This window comes from Ovis canadensis, chromosome 10 (assembly GCF_042477335.2).
Source record: "Ovis canadensis isolate MfBH-ARS-UI-01 breed Bighorn chromosome 10, ARS-UI_OviCan_v2, whole genome shotgun sequence".
Taxonomy (NCBI): domain Eukaryota; kingdom Metazoa; phylum Chordata; class Mammalia; order Artiodactyla; family Bovidae; genus Ovis; species Ovis canadensis.
Window position 1 is genome coordinate 69,928,466 of NC_091254.1, and position 18,595 is coordinate 69,947,060.

Here is an 18,595-nt window from a genome sequence, read left to right on the forward strand (position 1 = left end):
GCTTGTGTGTCCCACATAGAAATCTTCTGAAGAACATAAAATATCTCATAGCACAGTTGTTCTGAGAGAGGGAAAAAAGTCAAGTTGAGCACACGCAGTAAAAGCAAATAAACAGTGAAATATCATGTATATGAATATATGCTGAGTGTGGTAGTGTGCGTATATGTGTGTTAAGTTGTAGGGAGAAGGGTAGAAAAATTACAATTATATCATTAATTAGAAACATTATTCAATAGATTATCAGATTAGAAGCAGGAAAGGAAGCAGCTAAGGGGGAACAAAATTTTAAAATTCCTAAAATATTGGAAACAGGTACAAATCATAAAAGTTCAGTGACAGCCAACAGAGTGAAGAACAGGTTTAGAAACTAAAAGGTTATAGAAGAGATGGGAAATAGTCATAGTTTATGAATGCTAGGAATGAAGCATTTTTGTGAAAGAAAAGAATTTTGACAATGCGGTCAATACTTTCTCTTCACTTTCTAACATTGATCTGAAGCAAAGGGACCAGGGGACAGAAATTTGTTATAGGAAGTTGTTAGAGCTGGGGATAGAGGAAAGGAACCTAGTGAAAAGTCAAGAAGATGCGAGATGTTGGGGTGCCAAGAAAGAGATGATTGGAGTTGCCACTGGAGGTGAGAGATTACCTATGTAACGTTGGTTTAGACACTCTACTCCCCTGAATTCCAGGCCAGTTTGAGAGTCCACTTGTTACAGGCAACTGGTTTGGATTTGTTAGGGGGGGGATTGTTTATTTTTGACCGCCATTAAATCAGCCATTCAATATTCTAATTTATTTTTGCCCCCAGGCAAGAGTGTTGCTTGGGGGAAATGGTGTGAAGCTAACTGATGAGAAGCAACAGCCAAAAGTATTCATTTTCCTTTTTCTATTTTGAAATAGAAATGGAAATTGAGTGAAAGTCGCTCAGTCGTGCCCCACTCTTTGCAACCCCATGGACCATATAGTCCATGGAATTCTCCAGGCCAGAATACTGGAGTGGATAGCCTTTCCCTTCTCCAGGGCATCTTCCCAACCCAGGGATTGAACCCAGGTCTCCCACATTGCAGGTGGATTCTTTACCAGCTGAGCCACAAGGGAAGTCCATAGAAATGGAAGATAAATATCATTCATATTAAGAGTTTTGTAAATTGGAAACAGGCTTCCTGTGGCTCATGGGGCAGAGGAGTTGCAAAGAAAGCAATTCAATTGAAATGGCATTGCCAAATCATAAAAAATTCACAAATTGCTCTCAGTTGGGCTGTTGAGTTGATCTGTGGTCTCCATTTCCAGGCAGGAAGATGAGTCCTATCCTTGGCACAATAGAATAACCCTCTTGGAAACACTGCATTCAGTGCATTCTTTTAATGGAACGTTGGCAGTTTGTACACCTAGAGGGCACTAATGAATGGATGGACACGGATGAGAAAACTAGAGGGTTGCAGCTTAAAACAGAACATTTCTTGAAATATTTCAACCCGGTCTCACATGGGAGAAAGAGATTTTACTCAGTGGTGCAGGAGAGGATGCTGGATATTTCATTTGACTTTAAAAATCATAGTATGTCCCTATTTTAATACTATGTACCTCTGTCCATGGAATTTTTCAGGCAGGAATACTGGAGCGGATTGCCTCCTCCAGGGGATCTTCCCAGCAAAGGATCAATCCAAGTCTCTTGTATCAGACTTGCAATGGCAGGCAGATTCTTTACCACTTGCACCACCTGGGAAGCCCAAGAGGGTCAGTATCACTCCTTTATCTGAGCCTGGATAGATTTCTGCTCTGGTGTTTCAGCTCTGATAAATTGATTATCTGTATTTGCTTGCCTGTCTCTCCAGCTTGGGGATCAGTGGTCTATCCTTCAACTTCACTTCTCTGATAGTTCTAAGAAGAATTTTTGGCTTCTCACCATGTTTAGATTTTCACTTGTTAATGTGGAATGGCAATCTCTAAGCTTCTTGTGTGAGAAACTGGAAACCAGAAGTCCTTGGACTTCATTTTCTAAAGTTCTAATGCTATGCTTCAAGTTTAATGATTTTTTTCTCCTGCAGTTTATAATCTGTAGAGATGTTATTATTTAAAATATTGCATTTTATCTCTAAATTTTCATCTGCTTCTTGTGTGTATCTTCCATTGTTCTCCTCATTATGGTTGTGCTTTCTTTTTTAATCCTTGAGCTTTTCTAACCTCCTTGTTTGATAATACCAGTGTCTCTGCCATTTTGCTTCTCTTTCAACCAGAATTTTTTTTTCCAGGTCATAGGTCACATTTTTCTACTTTGCCTGCCTTTTTTGGTCAGATGCTGGACATTATGAATTTTACATTGTTGAGTGTTAGATATTTTTTTCTCTTTAAAGAATATTATACTTCCAGTAGACAGTTACTTACATTCAGTTTACTCCTTTCCAGGTACATTTTAATGCATTAATAGTGTGGATCGAGAATAGCCTATACTCTAGAAATTAAATGGCAGCATGTTTTTAATAAGCATGTTCCTCTATCTAGCTAGAAAAATGGAATTGTGTTGGAGTTAAGAGTAAGGGCTCTGGAAACAGCCTCCTGTTGTTTAGTTGCTCAGTGGTGTCTGACTCTTTGACAGAGTCAGCCTGTGGCCCTCCAGGCTCCTCTGTCCATGGGGTTTCTCAGGCAAGAATACTGGAGTAGGTTGCCATGACCTCCTCCAAGGGATCTTCCCAACCCAGGGATTGATCTTGCATCTCCTGTTTGGCAGACAGATTCTCTACCACTGAGCCACCTGAAAGGCCCAGAAATAGCCTAGACTCTCCATTCACATTGTGAGTATACTTATTACTTGAAGGTAGTGTTGGGCAAACATTTAAACTTTTCATGCTTCAATTTTCTTATCTGTTAAATGAAAATAATAATAGTATATTCCTCATAGCATAGTTGTGAGAATTAAATGTATTTTGAATGTGAAGCATTTAGAATATAACTACCTTGTAGCAATTACTATGGAAGTATTAGCAACCATTATTACTGATTTGCTCTCTTTTTCTTAATTTTGTTTTATGACAAGTGTATGCCTGAGCTGGTATATTTCAGAGAAAGCTTAGTTCTAGAGAATGAATAAGAAATTTTGCTCAGCTAGAAACTGTAGGAAATGCTACTCGACAAACTTGGTCTGAATCTCTGGAGAAGAAATTTGGTAAGTTGAAGATTCACTTTAGATTTTATTTTGTCCTTCTTCAGACCTGAGGATTACTGATGCAGTGTAGATTTATCTGGAGTAAATTACTAAATTAAGTCTATATCTAACTAGTATGTCTTCAATAACAAAGACGTGGTCCTATCCAGAGAAGAGGTTCCTGCTCTTCCTGAGAGCAAATTCTGTAGCTCTTTCAATAAGGATTTTGTACATCAATAAAGTAGGTCATTTCTTTTTCTTCTCTGTCACAAAAAGAACTGGATAAGTTATCCTAGGCTTTGAACAAATTTGTGAATGTGGGTTTCCGAATCATACTCAGGGAACCTGAGAATTTTAAACTTGCAGCACTATGAAAAAGCATTTGGTCCAAGACTCTCACTTAACAAAGGAGGAAATTGCAATAGAAATTTAAATTATAATACATGCTTTCGGTGGAAATGCAGGACCTTTATCAGAGTTCACTAGACTCTCAATCTAATCACCTTTCCTTTCTATTTTCTCTACCTAAAACTTCAGAATTTGAAGCCTTGAATGAGGGGCAATAGACAAACATGTAAGGGAAGAAAAATCTCTTTTTCAAGTGCCTTTCCTCTCTCTTGGACAACTTTTCTCCCTTCTCAGCACAGCTTGCCCTTACTGTCCTATGGGCACTGGTATTTTCACATTGATTCATCCCTAGAAAGAGAAACTAGGAAACAAATTCATCCTAAATAAGAAGGGTGTGTGTGTGTGTGTGTGTGTGTGTGTGTGTGTGAGCTGCTCAGTCATGTCCAGCTCTTTGAAGCCCGTGGACTGTAGCCCACCATGCTCCCCTGTCCATGGAATTCTCCAGCCAAGAATACTGGAGTGGGTTGCCACTCTCTTCTCCAGGGGATCTTCTCAAGCCAGGTCTCCCATATTGTGGGAGGATTCTTTACCATCTGAGCCACCAGGGAAGGCATAAATAAGAAGGAGCCTCCACCCAAAGGTATAACAATCCAAAGAGATAACCTTAAAACACTGAAGTTTGACACTGAGTTAACTAGGTAAATAGTTTTTCAAAGGTTGGACTCTCTCCAAGCCCCAGTATAAATTACAACAAAGAGACTATCTAAACCTAGTCTACAGTTGAGGAATTACTGTTCTCTTGCAATCTCTGTGAGGCTGTCCGCTTTTGAAAGCTGCCATCACAGTTCTGATAGCCCTGGCATCATAACCAGGCTACACACATCCATAAGTAGCAGGATGAAACAGATTCTCTCCTCAGGTACCCTCAATCCCTTCCTAAAGAAATGCTTTTGACATCCACTTGGGAAAATTACACTGACAGTGCCAAATTCTGAATTGCTAATGAGAAGAGCGAGCTTCCCCAGAGGCCCAGGGGTAAAAAATCCACCTGCCAGTCCAGGGGATGCAGGTTCTATCCCTGGATCTGGAATATCCTCTGGAAAAGGAAATGGCAACCCACTGCAGTATTCTTGCCCGGAGAATTCCAGGGACAGAGGAGCCTGGTGGGCTGCAGTCCATGGGGTCCCAAAAGAGTCAGACATGATTAAAGCGACTAACAACAACGAGAGGAATAGTGGGTAAGGCACGAAGAAGAGCTTGGCTTCATTACCCAACTTCTAGAAATGGAAAGTCAAAGAGGGAAGGGACCCAGATTTGCAGGTAATATTTCAATACACCCATCTGAGCTCTGCTCTGGATCATAGGGATCTAGATTAACAATCTAGCCACAGATGTCTCCTGGCATTGGGTCCCTAGGAAAGAAAAATCCATTCAAATCCTTTCCAAGAAAAGGAAAATATTTCTTTGACTATGTTTCTTAGAGGATATTATTTAACCTTGATGACTGTCTCATGCCTTAAAAGCTACTGCCATTCTCCACAGTTTAAAGTTTATTACTTAATAAAAATTATAGCATAGTTTCCCCAGAGATTATCAGAAAGTCCCAAATAATCCAGAGTAATTTAAACTCCTCATGACTTCTGGATTTTACAAGATATAACTGTAATCAACATAATTACTTAGGATTCTTGTCCAAAAAGTTTAAATTTAAAGCTTATTTTAATGAAGCCACTATTTCCCCCATGAAACTTAACTGTAATTACTCTTAATATTGTATTTGATTTTAAGATTTTCATTTCTTTCAAAGTTTGTGTAAAAGAATAATGATCACATGAAGTTTTAGTTTTAATAAATGCATTTTAAAACCACTTAAAAATTGGGAAAATACTTGGGGAAAAAATTGTCCCTTCCTGAGAGCAGGGACAATTTCATTGCCAAGCATCGATTTCTACTACCTTCTTGTGGAATCCCAGAGTTACAGTGTTTTGGAGAAGCCTCAAACTTTGAAGAAAGCTGTCAAAGTTTTATTTATGTGTTTTTATTAATTTACAAACAGATATATCAATGGCAAAATGTATTATTTTAATTCAGTAACTCTTAGCATTTATTAAGTTCTCTTTCTCACCTTGGTTACTTATTTTCATTGGTGGCAATTTTTTTCTGCAGGAGAATCCTAATATTGTATATTAGGTTGATGCAATATTTTTCTAAGTAGTTCTTCATACATTCGATTATTATACTAGCCTTGTTATATAAACAAAGTAAGGTCACTATCCTTATTCTGTTAATGAAAATGGAAAAGAAAACTGACTTGCAAAGAAGATAAAAGACTTGTCCAAAGACAAGGTTAGAGGCATGTTAAACACTGTGATTTAAAAGTAGTGATGCAGACTTCCCTGGTGATCCAGTGGCTAAGACTCCATGCTTCCTGTGCAATGGACCTGGGTTCCATCCCTAGTCAGGGAACTAGAGCCCACATGCCACAACTAAGACCTGGCACAGCCAAAATAAATAAGTAAATATTAAAACACACACACAAAAAAAACAAAAATAGTGACACATGTCAAAATTTGTTAGTGACATAAATGCTTACTTCTTCCTATTTTCACAACACATCCATAGAGAAAGCCCAATATATGGCTACTCCACTTCCAAAATTTATTCTCAGTCACTCTGACTCTCCTTTCACTTTCTGTAAGAAAATGGGTACCTGAGAGTGAGCATGTAAACATGCCATCAGACTGAATCAAAAATAAATGAAAAACATAAAGAGACATCCCTGCCCCCCTCCCCAGTGCCCACCACTGGGCAAAAAAAACAAAACAAAACAAAACAAAACAACAACAACAGGCTTGTAAGCACCCAGCTATGGTCACAGAGCTGTTTGATTGCTTAAGCCTGGTGGCTGGACAATAGGACCAGAAAGAATGGCTGCTTCCTTCCTTCCTGTTGAGTGTTCTGCCTGAGTGAGCATATTCAATAGCACTTTGCTTCACAGCAACACTAGGCTCTAGCATGAGGGAAAATCAACAAAGAGCCATTCTAGGACATTTCCAACCCCACCTAAGCCAAGCCTCCGAGCTATAGAACCATGGGGGAGGGAGGTGGCCAGATTCAGGCCCTCCTGGGGGCATGCGCACAAAAGCACGTAAATGCAGGTTATTGTTTATATGGAGGGCCACCGCTTTCACTCCTCCATGCGTCTGTAATTGCCCAATGGAATTGTTGTCATGTTCCACTTTCTAATCTCCAATTCTCTGGAATGTTTCAAAACTTTCTTCATTGTGGCAACAAAGACAAAACTGATATGGACAGCTGTGGTGATGGGAACTCTCAAATCACCTTAAATACTTCTTCCTAAGCCATCCTTCCCTCTCTACCCCAATAGAGATTCAATGTGTATAAACACCTACATAGATAATAATTTGGCTAATTTGGCAGTTAAGAAGGGGAACCAGAAAAGATGTGAAAGACAGATATTAAATGTCTAATATTAGAGAGTTCTGTTTTAAGTAAACCTGAATTTCTGAGTTAAAATTGAAATAATCTTGTATTCTCTATATAGTATGTATATATGGAGTGTACAATTTCAATTGTCTTTAAAATTACCTGCATTTATATAAGAGAAATTAATATTGATGATTTGCTTCATACAGTTTCAGATCTATACACGCCAAGAAATAGACTCTGCCAACAACCTAAATGATCTTACACAGGGATTCTCCCCCAGAGCCTCCAAATAAAGATACAGCTCAGGAGATAATCTTGACTTTGTCTTGTGAAACCCTAATCAAAGACCAAGCCAAACCCACCCTGATCTGTATTTACTTAACTGTGAGACAATAAATGGATTTTGTTTCAAGCCAAGCTGGTGGTCATTTGTCAGGGTAACAGTAAAAGACAATAAATAATATATCATTTAGTATACTTTCTAAATCCACCCAAGTTGTCACAAATGGCAAGATTTCAGTGGTTTTCATGGTTGAGTAATATTCCATTGTATGTATACACTACATATTGTTTCTTCATTCATCTGTTGATGGACACTTAGGTTGCTTCCTTATCTGGGCTATTGTAAATAATACTTCAGTGAACATGCTGCTGCTGCTAAGTTGCTTCAGTTGTGTCTGACTTTGTGTGACCCCATAGACAGCTGCTCACCAGGCTTCCCAGTCCCTGGGGTTCTCCAGGCAAGAATACTGGAGTGGGTTGCCATTGCCTTCTCTAATGCATGAAAGTGAAAAGTGAAAGTGAAGTCACTCAGTCGTGTCCGACTCTTCGTGACCCCACGAACTGCAGCCTACCAGGCTCCTCTGCCCATGGGATTCTCCAGGCAAGAGTACTGGAGTGGGGTGCCATTGCCTTCTCCTAACTACTAGGTCTAGACAAGGTTATAACCAACCTAGACAACATATTAAAAAGCAGAGACATTACTTTGTCAATACAGGTCTGTCTAGTCAAGGCTATGGTTTTTCCAATGGTCACGTATGGATGTGAGAGTTGGACTATAAAGAAAGCTGAGCGCAGAAGAATTGATGCTTTTGAACTGTGGTGTTGGAGAAGACTCTTGAGAGTCCCTTGGACTGCAAGGACATCCCTTTTAAGAAGTTGCTATTATCATAGTCCTTCCATAGATGAAGGAACAGCAGCTCAGAGAGGTTACATGTTTTAACAAACTCACACAGCTGAAATGTGAGCCAATGCAACTTGGCAACAGAGTCCCAGGATTTTTATTTTTAGCAGCGTAAAATATTATTTTATCTTGAGAGAATTTCAAACATAGATAAGAGTTGCAAGTACAGAACAAAGACCTTCTTTTTCCTGAACCTTTTGAGACTAAGGAGCTGATCTGATGGCCCATCACAACTGAATACTTAGGTGTGTATTTCATACAAATAAGGACATTTATATAAACACAATATTGTTTAGTTGCCCAGTCATGTCTGACTCTTTGCGACCCTATGGACTACAGCACTCCAGGCCTCTCTGTCCCTCATCATCTCCTGGAGTTTGCCCAAGTTCATGTCCATTGCGTTGGTGATGCCATCCAGCGATCTCATCCTCAGACGTCCTCTTCTCCTTCTGCTTCTCAATCTTTCTCAGCATCAGGGATTTTTCCAATGAGTCGGCTGTTCGAATCGGATGGCCAAATTATTGGAGCTTCAGGCTTGATACATTACCATCTAATCCTCAGACTCTCGTCAACGTTTACCAGTTGATCCAATAATATTCTTTATGAGAAATGGATCCAATTCAGAGTCACACATTTCATGTAGATGCCATGTCTGTTTAATCTTATGCACACTAGAACAGTTGCACAATCTTTGTTTAGTTTTCAAGACTTTTGAAAATCCTAAGGCACTTATTTTGTAAAATATCCCTCCATTTCTGTTTTTCCGATTTTCCTCTTGATTAGTTATGCCTCTTGACAGGCATATCATAGAAGTAATTCTGCGCTCCCTTCATTGCAGTGTATCAAGAGAGAACACAGAGACGTTCACTTTAATCTCTTGATTAATTAAGGTGATGCCCAGCAGCTCTTCCCACTATGAAACTATGTTTGCTCCTTTACAATTAAAAGAATTTTTGTGGGGGAGGTTTTTTGTAGCTATGAAATATCCTATTCCTCAATAAACTTCCAGCTTATTCATTTATTAATTTATATCAGTGCCATCTTAAAGATTTTACTTTATTCGATGATTTATAATCCATTCATATCATTATTTATTTGTATCTTTATATTTTGGCCAGTGGGAGCCACTTACACTGGCTGCTGTGTCCTTTTGACATGTTAACAAAGGCCCTATAAACAGCCATTTCTTCAAAGTTCTTTGGTTCCTTCGTGTAGAGAATGATATTTTAAGTCCAGTTTTGGATGATAGGTGTTCTCATTGCTATTGAGGTGATCTTCTCAGCCCATTTCACAGCACTAGGGAATATATATGTGTGTCAAATTTGGAAAACTCAGGAGTGGCCACAGGACTGGAAAAGGTTAGTTTTCATTCCAATCTCAAAGAAAGGCAATGCCAAAGAATTCTCAAACTACCGCACAATTGCACTCATCTCACACGCTAGTAAAGTAAGGTTCAAAATTCTCTAAGCCAGGCTTCAGCAATACATGAACCATGAATCTCCAGATGTTCAAGCTGGTTTTAGAAAAGGTAGAGGAACCAGAGATCATATTGCCAACATCCGCTGGATCATCAAAAAAGCAAGAGAGTTCCAGAAAAACATCTATTTCTGCTTTATTGACTATGCCAAAGACTTTGACTGTGTGGATCACAACAAACTGTGGAAAATTCTGAAAGAGATGGGGATACCAGACCACCTGACCTGCCTCTTGAGAAATCTGTATGCAGGTCAGGAAGCAACAGTTAGAACTGGACATGGAACAACAGACTGGTTCCAAATAGGAAAAGGAGTATGTCAAGGCTGTATATTGTCACCCTGCTTATTTAACTTCTATGCAGAGTACATCATGAGAAACGCTGGGCTTGTTGAAGCACAAGCTGGAATCAAGACTGCTGGGAGAAATATCAATAACCTCAGATATGCAGATGACACCACCCTTATGGCAGAAAGTGAAGAGGAACTAAAAAGCCTCTTGATGAAAGTGAAAGAGGAGAGTGAAAAAGTTGGCTTAAAGCTCAACATTCAGAAAACTAAGATCATGGCATCTGGTCCCATCACTTTATGGCAAAAAGATGTGGAAACAGTGGAAACAGTGGCTGACTTTATTTTTCTGGGCTCCAAAATCATTGTAGATGTTGATTGCAGCCATGAAATTAAAAGACGCTCACTCCTTGGAAGGAAAGTTATGACCAACCTAGACAACATATTGAAAAGCAGAGACATTACTTTGTCAACACAGGTCTGTCTAGTCAAGGCTATGGTTTTCCGAGTGGTCAGGTATGGATGTGAGAGTTGGACTATAAAGAAAGCTGAGCGCAGAAGAATTGATGCTTTTGAACTGGTGTTGGAGAAGACTCTTGAGAGTCCCTTGGATTGCAAGGAGATCCAACCAGTCCATTCTAAAGGAGATCAGTCCTGGGTGTTCATTGGAAGGACTGATGTTGAAGCTGAAACCCCAATACTTTGGCCATCTGATGCGAAAAGCTGACTCATTGGGAAAGACCCTGATGCTGGGAAAGATTGAGGGCAGGAGGAGAAGGGGATGACAGAGGATGAGATAGTTGGATGGCATCACTGACTCAATGGATGTGAGTTTGGGTGAACTCAGAGAGTTGGTGATGGATAGGGAGGCCTGGCATGCTGCAGTTCATGGGGTTACAAAGAGTCAAACATGACTGAGCGACTGAACTGAACTGAACTGATACATACACAATGGCAACTCAGTGTTCCGATATTCTTGCTGGAAAATCTCATGAGCAGAGGAGCCTGGTGGGCTACAGTCCATGACGTCACAAGAGTCCAACATGACTGAGCTCACACACACAGTACATACACATTAACATCTATTTTTATATCTATTTCTCTACATTAAAATTCATGAGTTAATACCAATGCCCTGTATTACAATTCAAAATCAGAATTCTCTGTAATTTTCTTCTCCTTATTTCTAACTTTCTTATTAAAAGTAAAACTCTATCTCACATTATCCATGTATTTATACATTTGATCAATCTCACAGAATGCAATTAAATTCCCCTCACCACTACAACCTCCCTCCCATTAGTATCAGCATATAACGCTCCTCTCCGCGACACCCCCCGATCTAGAAGACCTCTTCATTTGTTTCAGCTCCAAAAACCCCGTCAGTTTTTCCACATGGACAATTTCATCACCTTGCTTAGACTCTCTGCGTTACCCCAAGCTGATCAATTCCCTCCTACCACCAGCACTATGAAAGGTTATCATTACACTTCTTGGGCTATGCAAGCTGACCAGCAGGCCCTGCATGAATACCTTCCCTGGGCACTGACACCTATCAGACCACCCCACTCGTGAACCTTCATCACATGCTTGAGCTCCCATAGCCTCATCAGGTTTTTCTCTTGCGGGAAACCTTCTACACGCTAGAGTCTGGTTCTTAGCAATCACCTGGGCAAGCAGAATGAAACTATTACACTCTAACCACATAGTGATTTCATTTATAAGTATTTGTACCTGGTCTGATGCAAATGCAACTTCCACTGAACCTACCTGCTTAGGGAAAGAGAGAGAGAATTAAGTGATTCATTCACCCCCAATTTCTGAGATACCCTAATTAAAATAAACCAAATTGGATAATTCTGTTGCCAGTGATTTCATCCTGCCCAGCCACCTCTCTTTTCCAGGATGTGAGACCCTTCTCTTTGAGTAGCTTCTGAAACAAGGCATTAGAGAGATTCATGCTTAATGAGCAGGACAAATTCTATTTTATTCTTTACCGGAAATGGTGAGGCATTCACCCCTTTAGTCTCTAATAAATAGCTTCATCTCTGCCTACATAAAGGATAAATTCCTTTGATGTTAGCTCTGCTCCATATATAGAAAGGCACTGCTTCTAAGCCAGTCTCCAGGACTGTCATATTAGCTAGTTGTTTCACGTATGTCACCTTGTATTCCCAACTAATTTAGGATTATCAAGGCCCATGTTGTCTTCATCTTTGTATCGATGGTGACTGAAGAACAATATCTAATACATTTTTAATGAATGATTGAATAATTGAGTAAATGAATGAACTACACAGCTGTAAAAAAAAATGAAACTTCTTTTAGTCCTTGTCATAACACAAAACAAATGATAAATTCTCCATAACCAAACTATTGGTTTACATATAAATATATCTATGTATTTGTATGTATGTATTTATATGTTATTTTTGTTCTCCAACAGATGCTGCTGGTGGCGACAAGAGTTCTCATATTCCTTATGAAGAAATCAGAGGTGGTGTGTGAATCATTATAATTTCAAAGCCACTTTCTTCTCATTCACTGAAACACCTGGCCCAGACCTACCTGTGGTTTTAAGGCAGTTTTCCTTTATATCTTCCTCCGTTCCTTCCACATCACACATTAGAGCATGTAAGATCATCCTAAAAGCATGAGGATACAAGTAAGCTGAATATTGTCATTTTTTTTGCTTTACCAGACATACACAAACTGTACTGAATATATGTCTGTTAACTCTGGTCTCCAATCACCGAGCTCCCACAACTTCTTGGGAGCTCATCTAAGTTTTGGCAGAATACTTACTCTGATAATATTACGTGTGTCTTTACTCCTTTGTTTCAGTGCCCGAAATATACAGATCTTCCTTACGTGGCTGTTGTTGTTGTGCAGTCACTAAGTCATGACTGACTGTGACTCCACAGATGCAATGGAATGGAGGCATGGCAGGATCCTCTGTCCTCCACTATCCCCCAGAGTTTGCTCACATTCCTGTCCATTGAGTCGGTGATGCTGTCTAACCATCTCATCATCTGCCACCCTCTTCTCCTTTTGCTTTCAATCTTTCCCAGCATCAGGGTCTTTTCCAATGAGTCAGTTCCTCACACCAGGTGGCCAAAGTATTGGAGCTTCAACATCAGCATCAGTCCTTCCAATGAATATTCAGGGTTGATTTCCTTTAGGATAGACTGAATTGATCTCCTTGCAGTCCAAGGGATTCCAAGGGTCTTCTCCATCACCACTATTTGAAGACATGAATTCTTCAGTGCTAAGGCTTCTTTATGACTTAAAGAAGTCTGACTCTCACATTCATACATTACTACTGGAAAAAGTAATAGTTTTGACTAGAGAGACCTTTGTCATCAAAGTGATATCTCTGCTTTTTAATACACTGTCTAGGTTTGTCATGGTTTTTCTCCCAAGAAGCAAGTGTCTTTAAATGTTATGGCTGCAATCACCATCCCCAGTGATTTTAGAGCCCAAGAAGAGGAAATCTGTCATTACTTCCACCTTTTCCCCTTCTATTTACCATGAAATGAAGGAACCAGATGCCATCCTTACATAATACCTAGCTCAAAATGTGTCAACAAGTTTTTATTAAATGAATAATGAGATAAATAAATAAATAGAATGGCCAGTTTCCAAGCCTTTCAATGGAAGACAGGGTCAAATGCCAGACCTTTGGCTTGATCTGACAGGGAAAATCTATTTCAGAATATTGCCTATACTCTCATCCTAAAGCAGACTAGGATGATCAGATAAGAAGCACATTTCTTTCTGTTTTTCTTGAAGACTGTGTTTGTCAGGTTAACCAGAGACTTCAGACCTCGGCATTATTTTTATTTGTTGTGAATTCCTATATTTCTTGCATACTGTTCACTAATATTGCAAGATGAGTCCATTAAGTGTGTTCATAGGATGAAGATAAACAGCATGGGAGAGCAGAGATTACTAAATTAACAGGCTAAAACTCCAGAGGAAACGAGTAAATCAGCCAATAAGTTCAGTACAGTTCAGTTGCTTTGTCATGTCCGACTCTTTGCGACCCCATGGACTGCAGCACACCAGGCTTCCCTGTCCATCACCAACTCCCAGAGCCTGCTCAAACTAATGTCCATCAAGTTGGTGATGCCATCCAACCATCTCATCCTCTGTTTTCCCTTTCTCCTCCTGCCTTCAATCTTTCCTATCATCAGGGTCTTTTCCAATGAGTCAGTTCTTCCCATCAGGTGGCCAAAGTATTGGAGTTTCAGCTTCAGCATCAGTCCTTCCAGTGAATAAGTGCTTGCACTATTTGTGGGAAAATAAGAATCCCTTTTGACATTTTTAAGGCTATTTAAGACCTTTTTGCCTTCACTCATAGCTCAGTTGGTAAAGAATCCGCCTGCAATGCAGGAGACCCAGTTTGATTCCTGGGTTGGGAAGATTCCCTGGAGAAGGCAAAGGCTACCCACTCCAGGATACTGGCCTGGAGATTCCATGGACTATATAGTCCCTGGCATCTGAAAGAGTCAGATATGACTGAGCGACTTCACTTAAGAACTTTTTTGGCATTTTTGTTATTCTCTCTTTACAATTAGCTTAATTTGAGAAATAAAAGAACTGAGATATAGAAAGGTCAAGGGCATGCAAATTCATCACTGACTTAAAAAAATGCACAGTGTGAGAGTGAACTTTTATTGGGGCACAATGAAGATTATTGCACGAGAGACAGAATTTCAGATAGCTCTGAGAAACTACTCCAAAGAGGTAGCGGAAACATGATGTTTGTGATTTTGGTGAAAAGGGGGAGTAGAAGCTATAAAGCACACATTTTTTGTGGAAGGTTACTGCTAGTCAAGAGGAGTAATCAACATGAAGGGATTTAGTGCTTCTCTGGATATGAGGAGATGCAAGAATTGGGCTCATAAAATCAGCTCCTGAAAATATCTAACTATCTGAAGACCTGTTCTGCCAGTTTTTCCTGGAGCACAGTGTGCCTCATTTCTGCTCTCCACCCTGAACTCCTTTCAGCGGGTGTTGAAGGTCAGCGGCTGCAAAAGTACAGGATCATTGTAGTGGTAGGTGCTGCTGCTGCTGCTAAGTCGCTTCAGTTGTGTCCAACTCTGTGCGACCCCAGAGACGGAAGCCCACCAGGCTCCCCTGTCCCTGGGATTCTCCAGGCAAGAACACTGGAGTGGGTTGCCATTTCCTTCCCCAGTGCATGAAAGTGAAAAGTGAAAGTGAAGTCGCTCAGTCGTGTCCAACTAGTAGCGACCCCATGGACTGCAGCCTACCAGGCTCCTCCATCCATGGGATTTTTCAGGCAAGAGTACTGGAGTGGGTTGCCATTGCCTTCTCCAATAGTGGTAGATGGCAAGTGTCAATTTGAGGACGATATCCTACTGTTTATCTGAGGGACTTGTACTCCATGCACAGTTTGAACATTGATCTCTGATTTCTGCTCCTTTACTTCAGAGCTTTGTCCATTAGCTTGTGATGTCCTGAATGAATGCCCTTTTTTCTCAAGATCCTTTTGCCATCCCCTTCAGAAAATATTTTAAGGATTGCATTTAAAATTGTTCTTGTTAAAAAATATGATTTACTCTCATCTTCAAAAAGGATCACACAACAACCTTGAATAGTAACTGATCAGACAAAGCCAGTGATCTTCTACACCTTTATGAGAATTTTGAGTTTGGATATAGCTGATGAGAAGCAATGAAATTTCCCCTTGTTAGCTGGTGAATTAATACTCTTCCATAATGGGTCATAGCTGTGCCTTCTGGCAGATGTTTTGCTACCGCTTTTAAGTTAATCAAAAGCAATGAGCAGGCTTTCCTGATGGCTCAGTAATGAAGAGTCCACCTGCCAGTGTAGGAGTTTCGGGTTCAACCTCTGATCCGGGAAGATCCCACATACCAAGGAGCAGCTAAGCCCGTGTGTCACAACTATTGAGCCTGTGTTCTAAAGCCTGGAAGCTGCAGCATGAGAAGCCAGTGCACCACAACTGGAGAGTAGCCCCTGCTCACGGCAACTAGAGAAAGGCCCACTCAGCAAGGAAGACCCAGCACAGCCAAGAATAAATAAATAAAAATTACATGTATATAAAATAATAATAATGTGCATGCTGCTATTTAGCTTGACACATAGCAGATCAGAAGTATTTCATTCATTTAGTCTGACTGCATAGTGCCCTCAGAAATAGAATGAAACACCAGGTATGACTAAATCAGGGCATTAATATTTCTAAACTATGAAGATATCTGAAATGATGATTCTAATTAAAATGATTTTCTTGGACAATTCATTTCTCCTAGTCTACTAATAATGGGGAAGAAAATTTGTCCCTTTCTTTCAGTAAAATACTTGACATTTTTTCTTTCCCTTTTTCCCTTCTGGCAGGTGAGGGTATGCTCCTCGGTTCTGTCTCATCGCAACAAAGATTTGGAGTGATGGACATTAAAGCCCTTGGCGCATCACAGCTCTTGGGTCTTGGACAGACCGTGATACAGCTCTTAGACAAATCAATGTTACAGCTCTATTTTATTTAGAAAATAGCAAGAGAATCCATCCTGGAGGCATGAGGGCATGCTGACCCAGCGTGCGGGCGAGAGAGAGCAAGAGAGCTTTGGCTCCTCTTTTATATGTTTTTTTTCTTCCCCCTGGGCCTGCCCTATGTAAATTGGGCTACCCAGGAGTGCTGTTTTTTCTACCTGAGGTCCTCACTCAGGTTCTTGGACCTTCCTTGTTTCTATTTTTGCTTTTCCCTTCCTTGTCTTTTAGCCACCACCATTTTGGACTCCTGTTTCCTATTCTCTCTACCTAACACTTGCTTAAGGTGCTCGTGCTCAGTTGCTTCAGCCGGGGCTGACTCTTTCTGACCCCATGGGCTGTAGCTCACCAGGCTCCTCTCTCCATGGGATTTCCCAAACAAGAATACTGGAGTGGGTTGCCATTTCCTTCTCCAAGGGATCTTCCTGACTCAGGGATCAAACCTGTGTCTCCTGTGTCTAAGGCATTGAAGGCGGATCCTTTGCCCACTGAGCCAACCAGGAAACCCTTGCCTGAGCAGTAAATCTATCTATTTCTTGATTTATTTCTGAGGCACTGATATACTTGGGAGGTTTTGAACGTTATTATTCCTTGCTGCTGCTGCTGCTGCTAAGTCGCTTCAGTCGTATCCTACTCTGTGCGACCCCACAGACGGCAGCCCACCAGGCTCCCCCGTCCCTGGGATTCTCCAGGCAAGAACACTGGAGTGGGTTGCCATTTCCTTCTCCAATGCATGAAAATGATAAGCGAAAGAGAAGTCGCTCAGTCGTGCCCGACTCTTAGTGACCCCATGGACTGCAGCCTACCAGGCTCCTCCATCCATGGGATTTTCCAGGCAAGCGTACTGGAGTGGGGTGCTATCGCCTTCTCCCTATTATTCCTTAGTTATCATTATAACAACAAAATAATTTCCCTAAATCCACCTTTCACTTTTGGCTAACCTAGTCGTTTGAACAGGGTTTCTCAAAACCAGTAAGGCTTTGTTAGAAGCTCTGTAGGAGGCAATTCAAGGTTAAAATTCAGCCTGACTCTCCAGGCAAACCAAGCACCTTTACTCCCACCCCCAGGCAGCTCTGTAGTTTCCTCCTCTCCCCTCCCCCAGAGAAGGAAGCTCATCAGCATTAGCACACAAATGCAAAATCTCCAGCCAGGCTTCTCGCTAGGAATACAAATGAAGGGCAGGTAGTTGAGGAGCTTGGAAAGCTGAAATCAGTCACAATGAGAAGGGTGAATAGATGAGAGACTGAAAGTGGGGTAAAGTGTTTAGCTTTTGTCATTGAAAGTGACGTCTTTAACTCCTTGCCTTCTAGAGACTATCCCTCATCAAATAATAGAGCTTGGCCATCAAGAGTTCCTGGGTTAAAAAAATAATAAAAAGGTTATCCAGTTTCCTTTTATAAGGTGTAATGATGAAATTAGATATTGGTTTCACTGGCGCATATAGAGTTTGGGACAATGAGTAATTTGCTGGTAGGCTTTTTATTAAAAAGGAAAAAAAGAGGTCTACATTAGATAACTAGGGCATTTGCCCTTTTCCCTTCAGTCACTGCTTTTAGCTCAATGCAAATTGTGTTTTATTGCATTTTCTTTTGGCTTAATTTTGATTTGGGAGGTGAATTTGGCTGCAAGCTTGAATCTCATTTTTTCATCAGCTCTACCTTATCTAGTAATCAATGGTAGAGACTGCTCATGGCTCTTTATAACAGTTTTGAGATTGGTGACTATAAGTAAGGCTATACCTAGATTGCTGAAGCTTTGGATATGCCAAAACCTGAATATCCCAAAAGAAATAATGTAGGCAAAGCAACCAGCAATGTGCAAAACATTCCCAAATTAAAATCTAAATGTCAAAGCATGATGCTACCTCAGTGGTTAGAAAGAAAACTACAGACTAAGGGAGATGCCTCAGAATATTTTTTTAAGGAAACCAAGGGACACAGAAGTAAATATTCAACGTAATTAAAACTCAGGGTTCCTACAGCACTGTTTTGAATTAGAGCTAAAAGGTTTTGTTATCATTGAGTACATTTCTGACCAACAGGCACATGAAAAGATGCTTGATAGCACTAATTATTAGAGAAATGCAAATCAAAACTACAATGAGGTATCACCTCACACCAGTCAGAATGGCCATTATTAAAAGAGGACACAAATATATTCTGGAGAAGGTGTGGGACC